The following is a 13520-nucleotide window of genomic DNA, read 5'->3' on the forward strand; positions in this document are numbered from 1 at the left end:
AAAACATGAAAACTCTCTCATATGAATGTAGGTGCTAAACATGAGCACAAATGATGACTATGAATAATGCGGGTGCTAAAACATGAGCACAAGTGTGGATAAAAGATAGTAATGCTGCCCCTTTTTTTTATTCTCTTTTTTCCTTTTTTCTTTTTTTCTTTTTTTTCTTTCTTTTCATTTTTTTTTCTTTCTCTTTTTTTTTCTTTTTGATGGCCTCCACGGCTCTTTTCATTTTTAGGGGCAACATCCTAATATGACAACACACTTTTTGGTACAAATAACTCATAATGAATGAAACATGATGTATGAAACTGTATGCCTCTGCCAGTGTAGCAGGATGTGCAATGATCTTGCGTAACATGGGTAAACCACACATCAGCTGTATATGATCATGCAAAGCAATATATAAATAATAAATGACAACATGGCATGTAATGTAAAAATGGATGTTGCATGGCAATATATCTCGGAACAGCTATGGAAATGCTGTGGTAGGTAGGTATGGTGGCTGTTTTGAGGAGATGTATGGGTTTATGTGTAGGAGAACAAGAGAAAGTTCTCCCACGGGTTTGAATGTACTGGCGAAGTATGCACAATTCTCAATGTGAGCAAAAGGCAATGCACAGTACCGAAGAGGCTAGCAAATTTGGATGGTGGAAGTGCCAAAAACCGTAGCTTAACATTAGTCAAAAAGAACTCACAAGCTTATTGCAAACAACTAGCAGGTTCATCATTAAGAGCATGATTAAAATTTACTCCAAGGAGGGCCGTTCACGGTGGCATAAGTACCCCGCTAGCTCCCTCGACCTTCAGCACAACTTAGTTATTACGATGAACTCTCAGACATGGAAAGCTATCAAGTCCAACTACGCCTTCAACTATTTAAATAGAGTTTGTAGTACGGCACAAGCTTAAAGACAACAATCCACTACTAATTTTAACTTATTTATCCAGCAAGCCTTACCATCTAAATACCTCAAAACATTTGCAAAGAATTAAGTTATCAAAGCTCAATGTTCTACAAGTATTTAATTATACACTACCACATGCAGCATTTCCCGTTTCCAACCATACAACAATTTAACGAAGAAGAAACTTTCGCCATGAATACTATGAGTAAAGCCTAAGGACATATTTGTCCATATGCAACAGCGGAGTGTGTCTCTCTCCCACACAAGCATTTATTCAAACAAAAACAAAAACGAAAGCACACAGACGCTCCAAGTAAAGTACATAAGATGTGGCCGAATAAAAATATAGTTTCAAGAGAAGGTACCTGATAATTTGTCGATGAAGAAGGGGATGCCTTGGGCATCCCCAAGCTTAGACGCTTGAGTCTTCTTGATATATGCAGGGGTGAACCACCGGGGCATCCCCAAGCTTAGAGCTTTCACTCTCCTTGATCATGTTGTATCATCTCCCTCTCTTGATCCTTGAAAACTTCCTCCACACCAAACTCAAAACAACTCATTAGAGGGTTAGTGCACAATCAAAATATACATGTTCAGAGGTGACATAATCATTCTTAACACTTCTGGACATTGCACAAAGCTACTGAAAGTCAATGGAATCAAAATATCCATCGAACATATCAAAACAGGCAATGCGAAATAAAAGGCAGAATCTGTCAAAACAGAACAGTTCGTAAAGACGAATTTTATTGAGGCACCAGACTTGCTCAAATGAAAATGCTCAAATTGAATGAAAGTTGCGTACATATCTGTGGATCACTCACGTAAATTGGCATAATTTTCTGAGTTACCTACAGAGAATTTGGCCCAGATTCGTGACAGCAAGAAATCTGTTTCTGCGCAGTAATCCAAATCTAGTATGAACCTTACTATCAAAGACTTTACTTGGCACAACAATGCAACAAAACTAAGATAAGGAGAGGTTGCTACAGTAGTAACAACTTCCAAGACATAAATATAAAACAAAGTTAATGTAGCAAAATAAACACATGGGTTATCTCCCAAGAAGTTCTTTCTTTATAGCCATTAAGATGGGCTCAGCAGTTTTAATGATGCACTCGCAAGAAATAGTATTTGAAGCAAAAGAGAGCATCAAGAGGCAAATTCAAGACACATTTAAGTCTAACATGCTTCCTATGAAAAGGAATCTTGTAAATAAACAAGTTCATGAAGAGCAAAGTAACAAGCATAGGAAGATAAAACAAGTGTAGCTTCAAAAATTTCAGCACATAGAGAGGTGTTTTAGTAACATGAAAATTTCTACCACCATATTTTCCTCTCTCATAATAATGTCCAGTAGCATCATGAGAAAACTCAACAATATAACTATCACATAAAGCATTCTTATCATGAGTCTCATGCATAAAATTATTACTCTCCACATAAGCATAGTCATTTTTATTAGTTGTAGTGGGAGCAAATTCAACAAAGTAGCTATCATTATTATTCTCATCATCAAATATAGGAGGCATATTGTAATCATAATCAAATTTATCCTCCATAACAGGCGGAACCAAAAGACTACTATCATTATAATCATCATAAATAGGAGGCAAAGTATCATCAAAGAAAATTTCCTCCTCAATGCCCGGGGGACTAAAAACATCATACTCATCAAAACCAGCTTCCCCAAGCTTAGAATTTTCCATAGCATTAACAACAATAGTGTTCAAAGCATTCATATTAATAACATTCCCATTAGCATGCATATAAAGTTCCATGGGTTTTTTAATTCTCTCTTCAAACACATCATGTCCTAATTCAAGATAAAGTTCATAAAGATCTCTCATATTTTTGTTGTTTTCCATTATGCCTAACTAGTGTAAACAAGAAACAAAAAGATGCAATTGCAGGATCTAAAGGAAATAGCTTCGAGCACACACACAATGGCGCCAGAAAAGTACTGTTACCTGGAACCGGAGTATGAGTGCCTTTTACCTTTCCTCCCCGGCAACGGCGCCAGAAAAGTGCTTGATGTCTACGGGAGCTTCTATTCTTGTAGACAGTGTTGGGCCTCCAAGAGCAGAGGTTTGTAGAACAGCAGCAAGTTTCCCTTAAGTGGATCACCCAAGGTTTATCGATCTCAGGGAGGAAGAGGTCAAAGATATCCCTCTCATGCAACCCTGCAACCACAAAGCAAGAAATCTCTTGTGTCCCCAACACACCTAATAGGTGCACTAGTTCGGCGAAGAGATAGTGAAATACAGGTGGTATGAACAAATATGAGCAGTAGCAACGGCACCAGAAAAGTGCTTTGCTGTCCAGGACTGGCGTGTGATTGATGGTGGTAATATTGCGGACAGTACAGATGCAGTAGAACAGTAAACAAGCAGCGATAGCAGTATTTAGGAACAAGGCCTAGGGATCATACTTTCACTAGTGGACACTCTCAACATTGATCACATAACAGAATAAATAAATAGATGCTAGACTCTACACCCTCTTGTTGGATGATGAACACCACTAACTGTGTAGGATTACACGAACCCTCAATGCCGGAGTTAACAAGCTCCACAATATTCGATGTTCATATTTAAATAACCTTAGAGTGCATGACAGATCAACACAACCAAACCAAGTACTAACATAGCATGCACACTGTCACCTTCACGCTACGAAAGGAGGCATAGATCACATCAATACCATCATAGCAATAGTTAACTTCATAATCTACAAGAGATCACAATCATAGCCTACACCAAGTACTACACGATGCACACACTATCACCATTACACCGTGCATGAGGAATAAACTACTTTAATAACATCACTAGAGTAGCACACAGATAAATTGTGATACAAAACACATTGCAATCATAAAGAGATATAAATAAGCACTTCACTATGCCATTCATAACAGTGAATAAGTATTCTGTGAAATATAGCCTAAGAGACCCACACGGTGCACACACTGTCACCTTTACACACGTGGGACAAGGAGTCTCCGGAGATCACATAAGTAAAATCCACTTGACTAGCATAATGACATCTAGATTACAAGCATCATCATATGAATCTCAATCATGTAAGGCAGCTCATGAGATTATTGTATTGAAGTACATAGGGAGAGAGATGAACCACATAGCTACCGGTACAGCCCCGAGCCTCGATGGAGAACTACTCCCTCCTCATGGAAGACAGCAGCGGTGATGAAGATGGCGGTGGTGTCGATGGAGAAGCCTTCCGGGGGCACTTCCCCGTCCCGGCGGCGTGCCGGAACAGAGACTCCTGTCCCCCAGATCTTCGCTTCGCGATGGCGGTGGCTGTGGATGGTTTCTCGTACCGTGGCTTTTTTGTCCCGATGTTTTAGGTCAGGGACCTTTATATAGGCGAAGAGGCGGCGTCAGAGGGTCGAAGAGGCGGTGAGATGGTAAGGCGGCGCGGCCAGGGCCTGGGCCGCGCCGGCCTACCTCCTGGGCCCACCAGGGCTCCCCTCTGGCGACTCTCGGGTGTTCTGGAAGCTTCCGGGGATTCTAAGATGCTGGGCGTTGATTTCGTCCGATTCCGAGAATATTTCCTTACTAGGATTTCTGAAACCAAAAACAGCAGAAAACAGGAACTGGCCCTTCGGCATCTCGTCAATAGGTTAGTTCCGGAAAACGCATAAATATGACATAAAGTATGCATAAAACATGTAGATATCATCAATAATGTGGCATGGAACATAAGAAATTATTGATACGTCGGAGACGTATCATTGGTATCTTTTCCATGATTGACATAGCCATTAGATGACTTTATTTGCATGTATCTTATTATGAATTGCTTAATTACTTGCCCATATCATGAGAATATTTACATCATATGAACAAATGTGTCCGTGAAAGTTCTTTTATCGCACTCAGTTGTTAACTGAATTGCTTGAGGACAAGCAATAAGCTAAGTTTGGGGGGAGTTGATACGTCCAAAACGTATCTACTTTCCCGAACACTTTTGCTATTGTTTTGCCTCTAATTTGTGTATTTTGGATACAACTAACACGGACTAACGCTGTTTTCAGCAGAATTGCCCTGGTGTCTCGTTTTTGTGCATAAACTCAACTTTCAGGAAAATCCCCGGGATTAATTCCAATGGGCCTATTTTCACAGAAGAATAACGGAGCCAGAAGACCAGAAGGAGGGGGGCCACGAGGCAGCCACCCCACCAGGTGGCGCGGCAGGCCCCTGGGCAGCGCCGGCCAATGGTGGCGGCGCCTCGGGCAGCCCCAGGTGCCCCCCTCTGAACTACTTAAGGGCTTCGACCTAAAAACGCACGGGGGTTAGACGAAATTGCTAGAAGACATCCAGAACTCTGCCGCCATCGCGAAACTCCATCTCGGGACCAGAAACTCCGTTCTGGCAATCCGCCGGGACGGGGAATTGGAGGAGATCATCGCCATCATCATCACCGATGCCTCTCCATCGACCAGCCATGTTTCCCCATCCATGTGTGAGTAATTCCCCCGCTGTAGGCTGAAGGGGATGGTAGGGATTGGATGAGATTGGTCATGTAATAGCATAAGATTGTTAGGGCATAGTGCCTAGTGTCCGTAATTGGTACTTTTATGATATTGTTGCAACTTGTTATGCTTAATGCTTGTCACTAGGGCCCGAGTGCCATGATCTCAGATCTGAACATGTTATCAATTCATGATGATATTCATTACTTTATGATTTTACCTGCAAGTTGTATACACATATTGCTGTCCGGAACCCGAGGCCCCAAAGTGACAGAAATTGGGACAACCAGAGGGGAAGGCGGTGTTATGAGGATCACATGTGTTCACGGAGTGTTAATGCTTTCCTCCGGTGCTCTATTAAAAGGAGTACCTTAATTTCCAGTAGATTCCCTAGAGGCCCGGCTGCCACCGGCTGGTAGGACAAAAGATGTTGTGCAAGTTTCTCATTGCGAGCACGTACGACTATATACGGAACACATGCCTATGGATTGTTTAGTACTTGGATACTGTTTTATTACTATCTGCAAATGCCCTACCTTGATTGTTACATGAGTTTCTCTCATCCATGCAACGCCCGTTCATCCATCCCTGTGCCTACAGTATTTTAATCCTGCTGTTTACTATAATCACTACTGCTATCTTTGTTACACTGCTGCTGATATTTCACTACTGCCACTGCTATAAAACTGTTGCTACTGATAAACTCTTGCGAGCAAGTCTATTTCCAGGTGCAGCTGAATTGACAACTCCGCTGTTAAGGCTTACAAATATTCTTTGGCTCCCCTTGTGTCGAATCAATAAATTGGGTTTTACTTCCCTCGAAGACTGTTGCGATCCCCTATACTTGTGGGTCATCAAGAGGCCTCGGAGACATAGCGATAGTATGGCTAACTAAGCTCTTCAACTCCATTTTTCGGGCAAACAAGATGCCAGAAGAATGGAGACGCAATATATTAGTACTAATCTTCAAGAACAAAGGGAATGTTCAGAGTTGTACTAACTACCGTGGAATTAAGCTTACGAGCCATATAATGAAGCTATGGGAGAGAGTCGTTGAGCACCGTTTAAGACTAATGGCAAGCGTGACCAAAAAATCAGTTTGGTTTCATGCCTGGGAGGTCGACCATGGAAGCCATCTTCTTGGTACGACAACTTATACAGAGATACAAGGAGCAAAAGAAGGACCTGCATATGGTGTTCATTGACTTGGAGAAGGCCTACGATAAGATACCGCGGCACATCATGTGGTGGGCCTTAGAGGAACACAAAGTCCCAGCAAAGTACATTACCCTCGTCAAGGACATGTACGATACTGCCGTGACAAGTGTTCGAACAAGAGATGGTGATACTGATGACTTCCCGATTAAAATTGGACTACACCAGCGGTCAGCTTTGAGCCATTATCTATTTGATTTGGTGATGGATGAGGTCACAAGGGATATACAAGGAGATATCCCATGGTGTATGCTCTTTGCGGATGATGTGGTCCTAATCGATGATAGTCGAACGGGGGTCAATAGGAAGTTACAACTATGGAGAAAAACCTTGGAATCAAAAGGTTTTAGACTTAGTAGAACTAAAACTGAGTATATGATGTGCGGTTTTAGTACTACTAGGCACGAGGAGGAGGAGGTTGGCCTAGATGGGCAGGTGGTGCCTCAGAAGGACACCTTTCGATACTTGGGGTCAATCCTGCACAAGGATGGGGATATTGATGAAGATCTGAACCACCGAATCAAAGCCGGATGGATGAAGTGGCGCCAAGCTTCTGGCATTCTTTGTGATAAGAGAGTGGCAAAAAAGCTAAAAGGCAAGTTCTATAGGACGAAGGTTCGACACACATTGTTGTATGGCGGTGAGTGTTGGCCGACTAAAAGGCGGCATGTTCAACAGTTAGGTGTGGCGGAGATGCGCATGTTGAAATGGATGTGTGGCCGCACGAGGAAGGACCGAGTCCGGAATGATGATATACGAGATAGAGTTGGGGTAGCACCGATTGCAGAAAAGCTTGTCCAACATCGGCTAAGATGGTTTGGGCATATTCAGCGCAGGCCTCCAGAAGCTCCAGTGCGTAGTGGATGGCTAAAGCATGCTAATAATGTCAAGAGAGGACGGGGTAGACCACACTTGACATGGGAGGAGTCCGTAAAGAGATATCTGAAGGACTGAAGTATCACCAAAGAACTATCCATGGAAAGAGCCGCATGGAAGCTTGCTATCCATGTGCCAGAACCATGAGTTGGTTACGAGATCTTATGGGTTTCACCTCTAGCCTACCCCAACTTGTTTGGGAATAAAGGTTTTGTTGTTGTTTTTGTTGTAGTGAAGTCAATGCACATACAAAGTATGTCAGTGTTTTTGTTTGGTACCAAAACTAGGTTGGCTAACCATGTCAATTGCTTGATTTCCCGGATAAACTTGGCTTGAAGTAGCCTATGGAATCCCTTACCAATGGCCTTGTGTTTTGGTTCCGAGAAATGGTGCAGCTACTGCTGCACAAGTCTTGCGCCTGGATAAACATTGATTCCATGCTTGGCGAATTCCCCAGGAACTCCTGAGCTGTCAGCTGGATACCAGGCAAATATTTCCCCGCGCTCACGGAGAAATTCGACGACTGCAATTTCCTATGCATTTTCCAAACTCGTTGATATGAGGGTTGTCTTGGTGGGATCCATAGGATGCATGTGATGTGTGATACGTTGCAAACGTATCTATAATTTTTGATGCTCCATGCTTGTTTTACACCAATTTTTATATGTTTTGTTTACACTTCATGGCACTTTTATGCATTTTCCGGCACTAACCTATTAACAAGATGCCACAGTGCCAGTTCCCAGTTTTCTGTTGTTTTGTATTTTAGAAAAGTTGTACAGGAAATATTCTTGGAATTGGACGAAACAAAGGCCAAAGTTCCTATTTTTCCCGTAGCGAAGACGGAGTCCAGAGCAGAGATGGAGGAGGGCCACAGGGTGGCCAGACCTACCCTAGGCGCGGCCTGGCCCTGGCCCACGCCTAGGGGTGGTCTGGGGCCACCAGGCCTCCACCGACCTCGCCCTTCCGCCTATATAAATCCCCCCCGCAAAAACCCTAAATATACCAGCCTTCGGCCATGAAAAGTTTCGTAGCTCCGCCGCTGTCGCAAACAAGATTCGGGGGACAGAAGTCTCCGTTTCGGCACCCTACCGGGACAGGGAATTGCCCTCGGAGCCATCTCCATCGATTCCACCGCAGTCCCCATCGCCGTTGCTGACTCCCATGATGAGGAGGGAGTAGTTCTCCCTCGGGGCTGAGGGCTCTACCGGTAGCTATGTGGTCTATCTCTCTCTCCCATGGTGTGATCTTTATGTGACCATGAGCTTTGTATCTAGATGTCGTTATGCTATTCAAGTGTATTTTACTTATGCGATCTCCAGAGACTCCTTGTCCCACGTGAGTAAAGGTGGAGTGTGTGCACCGTGTGGGTCTCTTAGGCTATATTTCACAGAATACTTGTTCACTGAATTATGATTTGTGTTGGATGTCTCTATAAAATTGTGGTGTATTAGTACCGCCTATGAATGCTAAAAGTGTAGCGCGGGGTGTTCATTAGTACTAGGGAATACATTTTTAAGGTTAGCTCTTCCAGACCTACACGGTGAATTAGTGTTCGTTATCCAACCATAGAGTCTTTCAGAGTAGCATAGTGAAGTGCTTATATTTATATTCCTTTATGATATCACTGTTGATAGTGAACACAAGTGAAAGTATGATCCCTAGGCCTTGTTTCCAAATATCGAATCACCGTTTATTGACTATTTTACTGCATGTTTACTCTCTGCCATATTTATTTCAGATTGTTAATATCACTCATATTCATGCATATCACTTGGATTTTACTATCTCTTCGCCGAACTAGTGCACCTATACATCTGATAAGTGTATTGGGTGTGTTGGGGACACAAGAGACTTCTTGTATCATAATTGCGGGGTTACTTGAGAGGGATATCTTTGACCTCTACCTCCCTGAGTTCGATAAACCTTGGGTGATCCACTTAAGGGAAACTTGATGCTGTTCTACAAACCTCTGCACATGGAGGCCCAACACTGTCATCAAGAATAGAAGCGTGCGTAGAAATCAAGAGCTTTTCTGGCGCCGTTGCCGGGGAACTGAAGAAAAGTTACATCACAAAGAATTGCCTCCCATGGCAACAAGCTCTTTTCTAGCGCTGTTGCCAGGGAGGTAAGGTAAAATGTACTCACATCCTCTGGCTACTAAGTTTTTTTAGTTGCTGGTGTGTAACATCCGAAAATTTTCAAATTTTAGAATGTAAAGATAAATAAATTAAGTTGATTGAATTGTTTGTCTTTGTTGAAATTTCACAAGGAACTAAAACTTTTTGAGTTTATTTATAAGCCTTTCCCAAAATAAGTTTTCACAAAGATTTGTTTTCAAAATATTTCCAAACCAAACCTATTTATGTTTCATGGTTTTGAAATCATATAAGATTCTATTTTGAGACAAAAGGCCCAAACCTTATTCTGATATATCAATGCCCAAGTAGCCATATAAAGCGTTATATTTATAATAATATTTTTGTAATTTGGTTTTTGACCAAAATGAGTTTTATAAAGTTAATTGAGTCGTTTCGACTTCAATACCATAATCTATGTTGAAATAAAATCTGCAAAAGGTTTCATTTTCGTGAAATATTTTAATTGCTTGGTTTTATAAAATATAAATTATATTTCTAAATTTTGCTAATAGTCTATTAGGCTAAGTGCACAAAATATATATACCATGTGCTTGTTTGGACTGAAATAGTATTCCATATTGTCCACATACTGTACACTAATTTTTACAGAACCTTCATGTTTAGTTTCTCTAAAATTGGATACCCAAACTGAAACTAGAAAATGTAAAATACAAATCAGAAAATAGAAAAGAATGAAAGAAAAAGAACGTCCGGCCGGGCCGGCCAAGCCGGAACCGCGCACGCGCGCACGCTCGCGAGAGGCCAGAGGCCAAGTCACGCAGCGCAGCCACGCTGCCTTTTCCTTTTCGTTTTTTTTCTTTTTCTTCTCTCACTGTCGCGGAGGCCGCAGCTATCTTCAACCTCTAGCCAGAGTTTATCTCACGTACGCGTATGAACCAGAACCGAAAATCTCCTGTTTCTTCGCCTGTTCCGTTCGATTTCGTGCTCTCTTTTTCCACGAAATTCTATCTATAAATAACCCACACCTGTGCACACTTTATCCCGCAAAAACCCTAACCAATCCCGCCGCCAGGCTGACGATTTTGCTCGCCGGAGTCCGTCTCTGCCGTCGCCGTATTTCTCTCGATTCCGACGAGTATTCAAGGTTTTTCTGCCCCCGTTTGGTCCCTATTTGATCAGCTTGTTCTTGCGCATCTTCTCCACTTCTTTTTCGTTTTCTTTTTCCTCGCAGCGTAGCGCTGACGCCGAAGAAATCTGAGGTTGCCGCAGCCTTGGCAACTCCGTCCGAAGAACGCCGGCAACTCAGGGCCTCCGAGGCAACGCCCTGTATGCAGTCGACCCCTTCATCTTCGTCCGCTTCACGTCGACCTCGCCACCACCGCCGACGACCACTAGAACGACGGGAACTATCACCTCGACTGGATCACACCGGAGCAGCACCACCTCCGGCCGTCCTCGTCGTTGTTACACGGAAGAGATCGAGACCGCCGGCCTCAACACCGAGCTCTGCGCGAAGAGCTGGTTCCCGTGGACATTTTCCCTGAGCCAGGACACCACCGGAGAGGGGACATGGACCGCGCGCGATCACGCCAGTGTCTCCTTCGTCAACATGTAAGCCAGCTAGCGCTTCATAGTTCAGAAAGATTTTAGCAGATCCATTGATGCCGTCTGATCGAAATCTAAGGGTGTTTGTTAGCTTATAATAAACTGAACAGCTCAGCCTCACATACCGATCGATCCGTTCCTGTATATGCTAGCTCATATCTTATGTCTAACTTCAAAATTTCATATCAAATGATCTATAGGTCGGTTTTAGGCGATATTTTTTGCATTAGGTTTGTAATTAAATCATCTATAACTTTCATGTAGAAACCTTTTTCATCCGAGCAACTTTTTCTGACAACTTTTCGGATGAAATTATTAAAAGACCCCGAAACGTTTAATCTTGTACAAATTATAAAAAAATAATTACACGCCCAAAATTTAAAAATTATATACCCCTGAACTCATAAAAATGTTTAGAATACAAATGTAAAATAAAATTTGACTTTCAAGTAATTTTTAAATATTCAAATTTGAACATGTGAATTTGAGTATTTTACATAACTCAAATTCTATAAAGCCAAATCAAGTGATTCTTTTTTTTCAAATGGAATTTATTGATGTCCCCTGTTCAATAACATCATTTCATAAAACTTTGAACTATTTGCAAGTATTCAAGTCTAAATATGAGGATTTGAGTAATTTTGGCATATCTTAAATTCTATACATCTTTTTAAGGTGACTCCTTTTGCAACTCAATCACATTGAAACTCTTCATCCAGTAGCACACATGTTTAGTTTAGTTGATTATATTCACTTCACATGGTTTTAGATTTGAATTAATATCCTTCTATGTGTCATACGACACAATCCATAAACCCTACTTGATCATTTCTTTTCTTTTGAATATGTGTTACTCATCAATATCCATGGAAACCATTATCATAATTTATTTTTGTAAACATTGAGGTTGAAGCTTAAACTCATAATTTCATTTTGCCAAAGTAAATCATATGAGCATCCCATCTACCAAAATCATTTAGATGTGTCATCATGTCTAGGATCATATCTATCCTAATTATATTTGACTAGCTCACAATATTCAAACTACACATGAGTTATTTGACTAAATTGTGACAAATCTTATTTATAGATTTTCCCTGTGCAAGTGTTGTGGAGACACTCTACACATGTGTTGAAACCTTGACATCCTTTAGAATCTTTGATCCACATCTTGAATACCATTCATGTCTATCCAATCTCATGCCATTCGATCATATTTGTTAAGCTTGGGATATTCAAATTACAAATGAGTTATTTGAGTAATTAAAGATACCATTACCTCATACCCAAGTCTATGTGTGAATTTGTGCTACTTTGATAAGTGTTTTCACACTATGTCAATTGTCAAGTTGCATTTTGAGTTGCACTTGCGATGCTTGTGAGAGTTTCTAAAACACAAGCATCATTATAATTATCCATCCTTGAGTAGCAAACAACCATTGGCCATAGGTTCTTATCAATCATTTTCCTTCTGAGAACTTGACTTACCTAATCATTTCCTTTCCAAGCGTTTGACTCATCCATTCAATATCTCAAGTTCATATCTTGCAATCCATACCTTTAATTTTCCAATTAACCATCAATTTAATGAAAACTAAAATACAATGAATAACAAATCTTTCTAAATTGTTGTCTTGCTTGATTTTCTTGTTGTTTGAATGTGTGTTTATGTTCTGTTACTTTTATGTTATAGTTGTACGGAGAGATACGAGTTTTGATTGAGAGAAGTGCAGAATTCTCCAGATACCAAAAAGGCAAGTGTCACACACTGTTCTATCCTATTATTTTTGTATGCACATTGTAGTTATTTTCAGTAGCTATGTATGTGTAGGAGTTTTTCAAATTATATATTGCTATGCCAATAAACCTATCTAGGATAGCCATATGATTTCATGCTTTATTCTTTGTCGCCACCGTACTGTAGTATGCTTAGCGTTGCTATTGTAGATGCGTGGCTGGGATTTCATGATGTGATATGTGGTATGGTGAAAGTATTGTTTTATGTAATAAAACAACCTAAGATAATGAATCATCTGGGTGGAAGTGGTTTGCTTGGTTTATGTTGAGTGGTTACAACGGAGTCATGTCTATGGCGGTCGTGTGTATCACACTTGTGGATGGCCACCCAGAAACAAAGAGATTTGACAGGTTTCTTGTTTAGTAGCTTCCGTGTACAGCCGCATGTCATATGGGCTCTGGCTTGACTAAGTAGGTTGTAGGAACCCGACCTGACGTGACTAGAAGATGTAGATGTGTAGGTTGGCATGGGTCCGTCCAGATGGCTCGGGGTACTACTTCTGAAAACGGTCTCGA

The sequence above is a fragment of the Lolium perenne genome, chromosome 6 (assembly GCF_019359855.2).
Source record: "Lolium perenne isolate Kyuss_39 chromosome 6, Kyuss_2.0, whole genome shotgun sequence".
Lineage (NCBI taxonomy): Eukaryota > Viridiplantae > Streptophyta > Magnoliopsida > Poales > Poaceae > Lolium > Lolium perenne.